The sequence below is a fragment of the Ursus arctos genome, unplaced genomic scaffold (assembly GCF_023065955.2).
Source record: "Ursus arctos isolate Adak ecotype North America unplaced genomic scaffold, UrsArc2.0 scaffold_17, whole genome shotgun sequence".
NCBI classification, from domain to species: Eukaryota; Metazoa; Chordata; class Mammalia; order Carnivora; family Ursidae; genus Ursus; species Ursus arctos.
The window spans coordinates 25,841,368-25,855,307 of record NW_026622841.1 but is presented as its reverse complement, the minus strand read 5'-3'; positions in this window follow the sequence as shown (position 1 = coordinate 25,855,307).

Sequence of the window (13,940 nt, the reverse complement as noted above, 5' to 3'; positions counted from 1 at the left end):
TAGTAGCCAGGCATGTGTGGCTGCTGTGAGCCGGAAATGTGGGTGATCGCAGGTGAGGTGCTGTAAAGTGTGAAACACTGTACCCACCGGATTTCAAAGACTTAGGACGAAAAAAACGTAGACTCTCCCATTAATTTTTAAATTTTGATTAGATGTTGGAATGTTGATTACATGTTGAGATATATTCAAAATATATTAGGTAAACAAATGAATTCTTAACATAACTTTTACTGTAGGGGCACCTGGGTGGCTCAGTCTGTTAAGCGTCTGCCTCCAGCTGGGGTCGTGATCCCGGGGTCCTGAGATCAGCCCTGGAGTCTGGCTCCCTGCTCAGCGGGGAGCCTGCTTCTCCCTCTCCCTCTGCTGCTCCCCCTATTTGTGCTCTCTCACTCTCTCATAATAAAAAAAAAAATTTTAATTTAACTTTTACTGTTTACTTCTACTTTTCTTTTTAACTGTGGCTACGAGGACATAGATAATGACATGTGAGGCTTGTATAGTATTTCTATTGGACAGCACTGTACTAAATGCTCCTGAGAGCCTGCATGGGATGTTAATATTCCTATTTTACAGATAAAGAAACAGAGGCTTTGGCAAATAAGTTTTTTTAAAAACTTAAGTAAAATGACATGTACTAAAATTACTCAGTGAAAAACATTCTCTCCTTGATCAAACTAGCCAGGCTCCTCTAAGCCCACTTATCGACTAGACCTCAACCTCAGCATATAAAAACTACAGATTCTCAACACAAATGATTTCATCCACTCTCCTAGCCCTGCGTTAAATAACTTAAACAAAGAGTAAAGTAGTTTCTAACAGCTCAAGGCCGCTTCCCTAGGATGACCCCAGGCCCCCTTAAAGTGTCTCCTTGAGAAAGCTCAATGCTGCCAAAAGAATTTACTGTTTGTTCTAGCCAACCTGAAAATAGGCCCCTGACTATCCTTTCTTAGAACATTTATTAAAAAGGGCCTGCAATTGTGAATCCTTCCCCTGTCCTTTTGAGATGTATATGTATCTCCTATAATTCAGGAGTGTCTTTCTGACCTGAAAGACATTCCTTCAAAATGTAATCATCAGGAAGAATAGGGCCTCTGTTTCCCACTGTCTGTGGGAGGGTAAAAACCTAACTTTGATAATTGTCAGCTAACAGTCGCAACTGGCCAGTCAACATCTACGCTGACCACCCATCTGTAATTTTTCACCTCTCTACCTCTACTGAGCCCCTGTTCACCTCCCTTTCTTCTCCTTTTAAAACGCCCAGTCACCTCTGTACAAATTGAAATCGAGGTCAGCTTGCATTTGACCTTCTTGCCTATTGCAATAGTATATTACATTAAAATCTTTCCTTACCATTGGAACTGGTAATTAGCTTTGTTTATCTTTGACAACAGCAGTAAGAAGTTGAGCCTGATTATGTTGAATTTTAGATACTGTTTGAGGCCAAGTATGCAAATTAATCACCTTCTGAACTTCTCATGGTCCCCTAAAATAGAAAATAGAAAAGCAGTACATTAGTCCCAAAAAAGACTTTGGAGGCCCATGTGTTTGCTGCTGTTGCTGCTACTGGAAGAGACACTAGCCAAAAAAAAGAAAAGAAAAGAAAAGAAAAGAAAAGAAAAGAAAAGAAAAGAAAAGAGAAAAAGAAAAAGAAAAAGAAAAAGAAAAAAAAGAATAGTTAATCTCCCAGGAAGAAATTAAGCTTAAATAGGCCAACTAGTTAGTATCTACAGGGAAGAAGAGATGTATTATTTCCCACAGACACACATAAACACTACCTCCAAAATCGGCCCTAAATGCAAATTAGGTAGGGAGAGACACAGGAAGAGAAAGTAAAGGAAATAAAAGAAACAACAAGATACCAACAAATCCTCCAGTTTTTCAATGTCCACAAAACCCTAGACACTGGTGGTAGAGAAGGAAGGTTGTTCCTGTAAGTGGATGGTGACCAATACAGGATTTCTACCCTGGGCTGGGAGAGGTGAGAGGGTACCCCAGGGGGCCTTGTCTGGAAGCTTTGGTTGAGCCAGTGAATCACAGTTTTTACTAGCTTGTATATTTACTGAAGAGGGGGGTAGTGGAGGGGGTGCCTGGAGATTCTGGGGATAGATGCAGAGAAAGTGAGGTTAAGCTTCTCACAGTTACTTCTTTGTGTCACTCGCCCCTGGGTCACAACTCACATGATTCAGTTCTTTTATTTTCAAAAGAATCAGGTTAACCTCTCTGGGCCTCTGTTACTTCATCTATAAAATTAGGTGATTATGATCTCTAAGGCTCCTTCAGCCCCCAAAATCTCTAGATCTAGCAAAAGCAGCTTAAAATATAAGATAATGTATGAGTACTAGTACCACATTATCAGATCCACTATTTTTCAAAAATCCAGGCTTGTAGACTAAGCTGATAAAAGCAGATTATATTTTTTAAAAGAATTGTTCCTCGGATGTCCTTACTTTTAAGACATTTAAAAGCCTAGAATTTTAAAAATGTATTTATTAAACCGTTGTCTCAGTTTAGAAAAAAAATCTTTCCCCAAACAAAGAAATGGGTAAAATGCATATTCTGCATCTTAGTAGCTAGAAAAAAACCACAAAAACCCAACTGGGTATAGCCTATTTAAAATTAGAACTTGCTGGGGGGCCTGGGTGGCTCAGTCCTTAAGCATCTACCTTCGGCTCAGGGCGTGGTCTGTGATCGAGCCCCGAATCTGGCTCCCTGCTCCCCTGGGAGCCTGCTTCTTCCTCTGCCACTGCCCCTGCTTGTGTTCCCTCTCTCGCTGGCTGTCTCTCTCTCTGTCAAATAAATAAATAAAATCTTAAAAAAAAAGAACTTGCTACATGGTGCTAAGCTTCTGATGTCTGTGTGGTACGTTTTCATGCATTCCTGTTAGATATCTTATCAGATGCTACTGTTGAGCACTTTTCAATTTTACATACAAATGCCTCCTTATCATTTGCTTCAAGTTTTGGGTTTTGTCTTCAGACTGTTAGATGGCACACTTTGGCATCTTGGACCATCTTGCCACAGACTTTCTTTGTAACTGGTACTATGGAGTCAATGTTTTCATTGGCAAAATGAATGTTTCCTTTGACAAAAATCAAAGAATGAATGCCTTCAGGAAAGTTCCTTTAGGCAAGGGGGAGCAATGGTTAAGATGATGTCCAGGGTAATCTTTATGTTTGGCCCCTGATTAGTTGTGGAGGGCAGGGTAGATATAGAATTCAGAGTTACCTTTTAAAGGTAAGTGCTCCAGGCTGGACTCCGTCCTTGGACTTAGGAGAAATTGCATTATTGAACTCAATTTTTACCCTTCCATGTACCAGCGCCTTTGCCTTTTAGTTTGGCTGATCCTTGACTTTGGGTTCAGTTATGTGACTTGCTCTGGCCAATAGAATAAGAAGGAAGTAAGGCTGGGCCAGCTCTGAGCCTAGACCTCAAAAGGCCTTATATGTTTCTTTCTTGTGCCTCTGACATCGCCATGGGGAGTGGGGCGGGGGGGGGGGGGGGCGGCGGAGAACGGGACACAAACAACAACCATGCCTGAACCAGTCCACTGGTTCTAGAAGGATGAGAGATACTTGAAGCAGAACCAAATAACCCCACTCAAGCCCAACCTAGGTCAGCAAACTCTTATCCAAGTACAGATCCATGAGAACAGATGATTATTGTTTTTAAGTCACTAAATTTTGGGATGGTCTGCTCCACAATATTTTTGAAGCAACAGATTTCTACTCACAGTCACTCCCTTGGTTATTCCAACAGCTTGACAACACTTGTATACTCTGAAGACTTCTAAATTTATATCTCCTACCCAGAACTCTCTCATGGACTCTTGGCTGATATTTCCAGCTGACAATCACTTGAGGGTCCGATAGACATCTCAAACTTACCTTGCCCTAAACTGAATTCCTGATTTCCCTCTGAAACCCACTTCTCTTACAGTCGTCCATTTCAGTTCATGGCAATGCCATCCTTCCAGTGGTTCAAGGAAAAATCCTTGGGTTGTCCTTCACTCTGTCTCTTTGTCTCACACCCTATATACAACCTATCAGCAAATTCTTTTGACTTTAACTTCAATATATATCCAAATCTGACTACTTCTCATCTTCTCTACCACCAAAAACCTGGTTTTGGCCACCATCATCTCTTGCATAGACTAACACAGTAGCTCCTAACCAGTCTCCATGGCTTTTGCTTGCCCTCAGTTTATTCTCCCCAGAGCAGCCCAAGTACTCTTTCAAAGTTAAGTAAGGAAAGTAATTTATTTGTTAAGAGAACTGGGTCATTTGTCCCATAGAACTTCCCACATTCTGAATTTTGCTGATTGTATTCACATGGTCCTGGCTGGACTTAGATATTATGCACAATACCTGAATCATCTGTAACAAAATGAAAACACTTGATTGAAGACAATAGTCACTATTGAAATGAACTAAGACTTTTCACTCACTCAATGGAAGATATCAGGTATGTGGTAAAGAAAAAAATGCTTGCAAGTCAGATCTTAGAATAAGTCTACAATAATTGTGCTGGCTGCTCTCTTTCCATTCTTATTTTTAAATCTCAGCATTTCTATTCCTGTGTTCCTTAAAATAAGGATTATGTATGTTATTTATCAAAAATTTAGACTCACCTTGAATGATGATAAAAATGGATTAATTTTTAACATTTTTGTCCTGCTATATTTTAATAGATATATTTATTTTATTGTCTGTCTGAGATACGAATCAACGATGACTGAGGGATATTTGCTTTTAATCCTGTTATTTACAATGGCAACCTTGAGTTTAAATGGGTTTATGGCAGCAGAATTCACCTAAATGGGTTCTATTTGAGGTAAGCATTGGACTAAAATAGGAAAATCCCACAAGAAGAGCCTCATTCATGTTTATGGATTCATACAAGCTATTCCTGGTATGAGACTCAAATGAAACCATTTGCAAGCTGAAAGCTTGTGCATTATGAAGTGTTTCTGGAAATAGGGCTCTTGGAAATGGAAAGTTTCCTTAAAAAATAAAAGTGAGTCACTGTATCTATTTTTAAAGGGAATTAATTCTGAATGACTACATGTAGCTAACTAGCTTTATTTCAAAAAAAAAAAAAACCTACTGAGTAAATAAAAGCAGAATAAGATACTAGAGAAATGACTAACTCAAATGCATATCATCCCTTCACTCACTCATCCCTTTGTTCATTCTGTCACTCAAGGAGAATTTACTGAACTTCTAAGCCATGCTTTACATTGTTCAAGGGGTTGGGTGGAGTGCAGTAGGCTAAGCACAACGACTCATCAGACACGCTCCTGCTCTGATGAAAATGATCAACTAGTAGGGAACCCAGGCATAGAATGCATGGAGTTACAAAGCAGTAAACGCTCAGTGCTTAAAATAAAAGGGTAGGTAAGAATAAAAGATAGTTTAGGACAGTATCTCCCAAACTTGTTGGATCATAATCACCCGGGGGCCTTTAAATAGATAGGCTTTTCTTCCAGTTCAAGATGGCACATCAAGTCACGTTTTTCTCATCGCTACTTCCCGAGACTCCATTATATTACAAATGAAAAAAAGGGGGGAAGACTTTTCTAATAGTAAAGATATAAAAGATCAAAAGAAAGTTCAACAATGTCTGAAAGAAAAGAAAAAAGAAAAAAAGGAAAGAAACATATCGATGGATGACACTCAGTGGATGAAACTGTAGCCCAAAACGAACCACGAAGGGGTCACAGTGGAGGGGTGGAAGTCATTGTCCTGAAGAATTTTACAAAATCTCCTGATTCAGAGTTGGAGGTATACCAGAGATCCAGAAGGAGAAGAGGGCTGAAAACAGATGGGTTGATGGATGGTTTTTATACACAGTACTTAGCTTTCCCAGCCTTGACTCCCAAACTGCTTGGACAGTATAGCAACCAGTCTGCATTTGCCGCTGGGCAAGACTGAAAGGATTTTACTCTTAGGAAATTAAAAGTATCTGTGAAGTGCTAAGGCTTCTAACGTGCGTGTTGCTGCTCTAGACTGGGGCTATTCTTTTGGTGTTTGGGAGGCGGTTAGCTTGACTGCTGATTCCCTACTAGTTCAATCTACAGCTAAGCTCTGATTTCATTCTTTTCCAAGTACACAGAGCTTCCAGTTAGATATTTCTCCACATACCAGTTATATAAATACCCATTCAAGTTTATTATTATTAAATATAAACAAGCCACCTGGACCCATGTTGAAAACCAGCAAGATGAAAAGGAAAGACTAAGATGAAAAACTCAGCAAAACTGACCTCAGAGGGACAGAGATAATTCAGGGGGGGAAAAAAGGCTGTATACCTGAAACTAACATAATAGTGTATGTTAATTATATTTTATTTAAAAAAGAAAAAAGGCTATTTAGTGATAATGAAAGTGATTTGACAGGCATTTAAAATTTTTTTCGGATATTTCTGTACAGAAGGAATAACGAGAGAAAAAGAATGAATTCTTAAAATGAAAACCATGATAGCCCTCCAAAAAGGTTCATTGGAAGATAAAGTTGAGGACTATCTAAGAATACAGAAAAAAAAAAAAAAAACAACAGAGATAAAAGTATGAGACAGGGACAGAAATATAGAAAGCACAGGGAAAATGAGAGTTCCATAAGGACAGAAGTACTGGACAGGAAATAATATAAATAAAAATTTCCAGAGAGAAAAATACACAAGCGGTCAAATGGAAAAGACAAAGGACTTACTGGGTACATAGTAGGTTAAACAGTAAAAAATAAAAAGAAAGAAAGAAATATTTTTAAAAAAAGAGTAGCTGGATGCATCATCATGAAATTTCAAAAACTTATTACATCTTAAATTTAAAATCCTATTGAAGATTCTAAAAACTTCAAGGGAGGAAAAATGTTACCTATAAAGAAATAAGTTGATAAGCACTAAATGTGAAGACAATGGTGCACTTCTTTCAAGGTTTTGAAAGAAAATAATTTTAGACCTAAAATTCTATAGCCAATCAAACTATCTATTAATGGTAAGGGTAAAATAAAGATTTTTCAGATAAAGGCAAAAGAAACATTTTTCTTTTTTTTTTTTTTAAGATTTTATTTATTTATTTATTTGACACAGAGAGAGAGAGAGAGAGATAGCGCACAAGCAGGGGGACTGGCAGAGGGAGAGGGAGAAGCAGGCTCCCTGCTGAGCAAGGAACCCTATGTGAGGCTCGATTCCCAGGACCCTGAGATCATGACCTGAGCCAAAGGCAGATGCTTAACCGACTGAGCCACCCAGGTGCCCCAAAACTAACATTTTTTAAACAAAATTATTATTATTAATATTTTTTATTTAAGTAGGCTCCACACCCAGCATGGAGCCCAGAACAGAGCCTGAACTTCACGACCCTGAAATCAAGACCTGAGCTGAGATCAAGAGTCAGATGCTTAACTGAGTGAGCCACCCAGGTGCCTCAAACAAAATTATTATTATTTTAGATAATAAATTTATTAAATAATAAATTTATTTATTATTTATTTATTACTTTCTATTTGATTTTTCCCCCCAGCGTTAGTTGGCTGGATGGAGCCAAAGGAGAGCTCCAAAAATCTCAGGGTTGTCAGAACCACAGCATGAATGAAAACTTTCTCCTGTGGACTGTGGACTGTGATGGACTGTGATATGATCAAGAAATAATCTTTTGTAATGTTTAACCACTGACCAACCGAGATTTTAGAGTTAATCTTAATCTACCCTAACTACAAATACAGTGAGAGTGAGAGTGAGAAAGAGAGAGAGAGAGAGAGAGAGAGAGAGAAGTCACCCTTTTCTCTCAATAAGAAATAAACATGCTTAGGACTCAAAATAAAATGCAGGACAACAAACTCATGATCTAATACAAGGTCAAGTTAAATGTGGCCATCTGTCAGGACAGAAGCTAGGTCCTGGGCACAAATACATCTATGAAGAATTAAGAAAAAGAAATTGGTGGTGACAGGAAGGCGAAAGGGGCAGCAGCCTGAAGAGAAGGCAGAGTTCAAGAACAACTGTGGTAGGTTCATTTATTAAAGCCACTGGCACCGTACCAACTACCACCAGAGTCATCTGCTGGTGTTATAGAAAAGTTAACCTACTTTGGATCTAGAGCAAAGCTACATAATATATGAAAGTTTGAAAGTCAAGAAGCATCTGTATGTATATAGAGGACAGAGACTCTCAAGGGGACAGGTGGGGAAGTAGAAAGGAGCAGAGATAATGAATGAACTGTGGTTCAAAAAGCAGATTAGCTTGGTCGGCCACATTTCTGTATATTGAATGTCCCCAAGTTCTGATAATCCTCTACAAGCCTGTATACAAGTTTAGGGCATTTAAGACATCCAAGTCATCTGCATTAGGAAATGCTTATCCAGCCAAGAGGAGTGCAAGGTAGGACCAGGACTATTTGTTCCTGCCCTGAAGGAGTTTACAGTCTCAATGGGCACACATTAAGACAGAGAGAGCAGTGAGCAACCCAAGGTAGCACATAAGAAAGGCCAAGTGGGGCACCTGGGTAGCGCAGTCGTTAGGCGTCTGCCTTCGGCTCAGGGCGTGGTCCCGGCGTTCCGGGATCGAGTCCCGCATCGGGCTCCTCGGCTGGGAGCCTGCTTCTTCCTCTCCCTCTCCCCTGCTGTGTTCCCTCTCTCGCTGGCTGTCTCTCTGTCACATAAACAAATAAAATCTTTAAAAAAAAAAAAGAAAGGCCAAGTGACTGGTGCAGAAAACCACATACCCTTTATTTAGAGTTTATTTATTTATTTATTTAGGATTTAGAGGATGGAGAAAATCTAAGGGTTTAGAGAGCTAGGGCGGGATGGGGGGAAGTGGACTTGAGCTGTTGGATCTTGAGGGTTAGACAGAGCTTAGGCAAGAAAAAGGAAGGAAGGAGGGCCTTCCACGTGGAGGAATGGTGTCAGCGAAGGCAAGAAGACAGCAAGCAATTGGGGGCCCATATAGGAAGCGTCCCGCTATGAGATGGCAAATGTGGGTCCAAAGTGCATAGGGCCTTGAACAACAGGTAGGATTTGGGATTTATTTTGTAGATAATAGGTAGCATCAAGGTAAAAGTGTCGGTACAAAACCTCAGCTCACACTTATTTTTCTAGTAGTAGTTTCTGAGTCTTCATCTGTAGGGGAATATTCCCCCTGGTTAGTTTGGTTCTGGAGTAAAGGTCAATGAGCTTTGCCTTATTGGGAGTGAAGAACGAAAATTTCTTTTCCAGAAGATGATACGCCCACATCTGTTGTTGCCAAGATTCTTCCTTCCTTGTTACTTAATGTTAAAAGTAAGGAAACCTCCCAGGAGTTCTGAGAATTAAGTAGTATCTCCCAAGGGACTTTCTTATGCCTGTTATTTATGTAGCTTATTAAAGAAAAGATGTCTTTTACAAACATTACCTTATTAATCTTTGTTGAATCCACTTCATAAAGTCAGGAAAGATGGTGGAGGCCATGGTGGTCAGTAGGGAGACCCAAGAATACCAGGAAGACTGCCTATAGATGTTAAATAGGATTTGGGGACTGTGAGCATTCTAAAAACATGTTGTATTATGGAAAAGCTTTCCTCTTTCTAAGAAAGAAAAACCACATGTTTTTTCCCCAACATACTTTTCCTTGAACAGAGAATACAGAAAATGTCTTTTGTATCTTTAGACATAGACGTAAGTAAAAACGGGACTATATAAAAGTAACACAGCTAGTGGATTAAGCATTTGTTTATAGGTTTTGTAGTTTGCAGAGGCTTATTCAAGTTACTCGAGACAATGGAAATTGGCTGAAGAACATACATGGCAAGAATAAAAACAGAAATCTTCTCTATGCATCCCAGCCCCCCAAGGACCCAAGAGTATCACAGATTCGGACTCACAAAGACAGGAATGGAGGTTGGGAAATGATCTGAATAGGGAGTTTCCAGCCCAGCAGTGAGTCTTGCAAGCAAGTTAGAGTACTTGTATTTCCAGGAACATATAATACCTTAGTTAAAGGAATCATGCTAATGGAGAAATTTCAGCTTCAAGTGAGTTTGGTGAGGAGAGATATTTTTAAGAGAGGTCTCCACCATCCTTCAAATTATGTCAGTCAGGGGACTGCCAATTCACCCATGTGTGCAAGGGGTTTTGCTTGGCTCCCGGCAATATGCACTGATGTTTAGTGGTTAAAAGCAGAGCGTTTTTTTCTGTTTGTTTGTTTGTTTGTTTTTTAGTCCAGTCTTTTTTCTATTTATTAGAATGAAGGACAAAATATTGCTTCCAGAGTTTTCGATTTTAAGAGCAGAGGTTTTGAAGTCATAGTGTACAAAGGTTCAAATTCCTAATTTTCTATTTATCAGCCAAGTGACTTAACTCCTCAGATTTCAATTAAATAGTTAAATAGTCTGTGCTTCATAGGGTTGTTGAGAGGATTAAATGAAATAATGTGTTAAGACACTTAGCACAATGTTCCACTTATTGTAATCACTCAGTGAAAGTTGGCTGCTGTTATTATTATTGGCTGCCAAGTAATTGGATGAGAGTGCCATATAAGCAGAGGGATGAGAAAGCAACTACATATAAAATCACAGTTTCACCAATGCTGGTTTAGTACTGAATTCAAACAGTATTTAACCATGTTTTAAAGCACACAATTTGGGGTAAATGTTGATTCTTTAAAAAGTCAATCTCTAGAGGGCCATAAAAGCTATTTTAATCACTACAACTAATTACAAGGAAGTATAAATCAATAAACTTTGCTAAATGGTCTAAAATATAATAAAGAAAACCATCATTAACAATCATCCAGGAAGCCACTGTCCTTAATAGTGAGATGATGTAAAAGTTGGATGAGAAGAATGAATTTTATTGTTTGAAAACTCCAGACGTTAGCAATGCTTTCAGGGAAGTTCCTAATTTGGTACAGAGTCGTGGCTTTTCAGAATGATTATTTACTTTAGATAACTTGAGTTTATTATTTCTAAATTATATGTATATTAGGCCTGGTATGGAAACAAGAGGCCATTTGCAACAAGGTATTCTTGGCTCTTAGTATTTTTTGGATCCTTTCTCAGCTCAGGACCAGCTGTCTTTCCATTTTTCCTCCTGAAGCTACAACATTGTTTCAGAGCCCACATCAAGACTGGAGTCCAGAGGCATTTAGAAAGACTTAGCTCCCTTCTAGTCCTGTGTAGTGGTGACTGGTCCAAGTCTAGGGGTCCCAGGGCTATTACCTGATCTCCCAGTGTATGTTGCTGCCCTCTGACTAGGAGAGCCAATGCCCACATGGGTTCCTGAGTCAAATTCCTCACTGCCCAACATATCCCCAAGTCAGGCACTGGGCTTGCTTCTTGCCACCCTATTTATTCTCAGTGGTGTGTTTTCCCAAGGCTGGAATGTGACCGTGAATGCTAACTGAGCAGCAGGGACACTTTATCAAAGATGATGAAGATTGACAACCTCCTGCTCCTGGGCTATCTGTGCTATTCTATTCCCTTTGTGGTCCTGGCTACACACCAGTTCACAGCTTTGCGTGCATCACACAAGAATCTGTAAGGTCTTTTGTACAGTGTACCTTTCCAACCCAGTTCCTGTCCTACCCTGGGGAGATCAAGTTCAGGTCCAGCCCCTTCTGTCATTTTCACCTATCTATATTGCAATGGGGGATATCAGAGATGTTACAGACGTTCAGCTATGATGGTGAGGCCAAGAGATTGAGCAGGAAAAGCTTGCTATAGCAATAAGGAGAACTGGATTTGAGCCTTGACTCTGCAACTAGTCAGCCTTCATATCCACTGAACTCCCTTAGCTAAATCAAAGGGCTATTGAGAACGTAAGATGACGTAGATGGCATAAATATGTATTGGAAAGCTGTTACACTAATACGAAGTTGTGTTACTGTTGGCTGATCACTGAGCCCCAAATAGAGAGAAGGATTCTGTAATCAGAGTTAACAGAAAATCTAAAATAACAGTGGTTTAAACAAGATAGAATTTCATTTCTTTCGAAAATAAAAGAAGTTTGGAAGTGGGCAGTCTAGAGTTAGCACGTTGGTTCAGTAGTTGTTGGGGACCCAGGCTTCTATTATCTTTCTGTGCCATAGCATACGGCTTCTATCTTCAAAGTGACCTCATGGCCCAAGTTGGCTTTTGGGGCTCCATCCATATTATAGACATCAAGAAAGAGGGAAAGGGAATGGAAAAGAGAAACACTGCCTAAGTCAAACTCTTCTCAAGTGAATTTCCTGAAATTTTCACATATTTCTACTTACACCTTATTGGCCAGAACACAGTCACGCAGCCATATCTAAATGCAAATAAGCCTGGGAAATGTAGTCTTTCATTTGGGTACATTGCCACCAAGAATGGATACTGTTGGATGGTAACTAACGTTTGCCACATATGGTTATTTGAAACCAAATGAAATGTCAACATTCCTGAGAGAGAGTTTAAAGTGATCACAGTGAAACAATCTGCTTTTGTGATTGGCTCAAATAAAATCAATGACGTCCACTTACTCAATGAACACAAATATTTTATGTGGCGACTACATGCCAGGGATTGTGCTCAGCAGCAGAGACAGTAGTGAGCCAAAATGAACACTCTTCGCCCTCATAAGGAGTACAATGTACATCTTCCTATGAAAGGAAGTGTGTGTAATTCCAAACTGTGGTATGGGCTGTGTATGGGGAATCATGTTAGGTAGTCAGACTTGAACTTTGTGCCCTCAACTGTGTAGAGAGACAAAAGACCTCTGTCATTGGGCCTGGAGTCAGCTGGAAGAACCCCCATTAAATGATGTGGTTACACATTCTCAGCATGCTGATGGTATTCCTCTTCTCTGACCTTCCTCACTTCTGACCAAGGCTGTTTTAACTCTTACCTATAAATGAAAGAGATCCTATCTGCTTGGTCAGATTCCCCGTAGCTAAGAGAGAATTCTCCTCTATTTTCCACAGAGCTGAGGCTACACTCATTGCTCAATCTAAGGAAATTGGGATGTGATGTCCCACTCTCCTTGCCTGTGGCAAATAGATGAGCAATTACTCAGGTGTCTTAAGGACCAAAAGCATCCGTCTGCAATGTCTATCCCAATAGGAAATGCTTTATTGTTTGCGCCTGGATTTCTGCTTTGATTTGCTATGGCTCCTTCTGATCTTATGATTTCATTTGGAATTGAAATAGCGAATTTTATTTGCATTGCCCTTATTCTTCATTAGCTAATAGTTGGCTTGACCTTGGAATTTAACATGATAAAACAGTCAAAGAAAAGAGCACGGCATTTTTCTGCTGTCATTTTGTGGAGCCAAGTATTTTTATTTGTCCTTCTGAAGAGTGGCTTTATTTTTAGCCCCACGTAGCACTTTAGATGGATGTCCTGTCTGTTTCCACAGGGCAGCTCAGATAACCCAATCACATCCGGTTTTAGGGACAAATTCTTTTTGTTCCAACTTAGCATCAAGCAACGCTAGAATAAAGAAAAGGTCTTTGCTCTCCTTAATGAGAAAATATATGAATTAATGACGTTTCCATATCATGTTTTTTGGAATTTTTTTCTCTGAAGGTTTTGGGTTTGGGTGTATAACTTCATGGTTACTTGGAAGATTCTTGGGCTCTACTGCTGGTAAGAAATAGACTGAGTCTGGGGCACCTGGATGATTCAGTCATTGGGCGTCTGCCTTCGGCTCAGGGCATGATCCCAGGTCCTGGGATAGAGCCCCGCATCGGGCTCCCTGCTCCGCTGGGAGCCTGCTTCTTCTGCGCCCCCCCCCCACTGTGTTCCCTCTCTCGCTGGCTGTCTTTCTGTCAAATAAATAAATAAAATCTTAAATAAATAAATAAATAAATAAATAAATAAATAAATAAATAGACTGAGTCTGATAAAATACCTCAAGCAGTTTCCAAGTCCTCAGGGAAGGATGCACAGCTGGGCTTCTATGGAGCCTGGAGCTCAGGAGGAGAGCTGGAAGGCACCGTGTACTTCCAG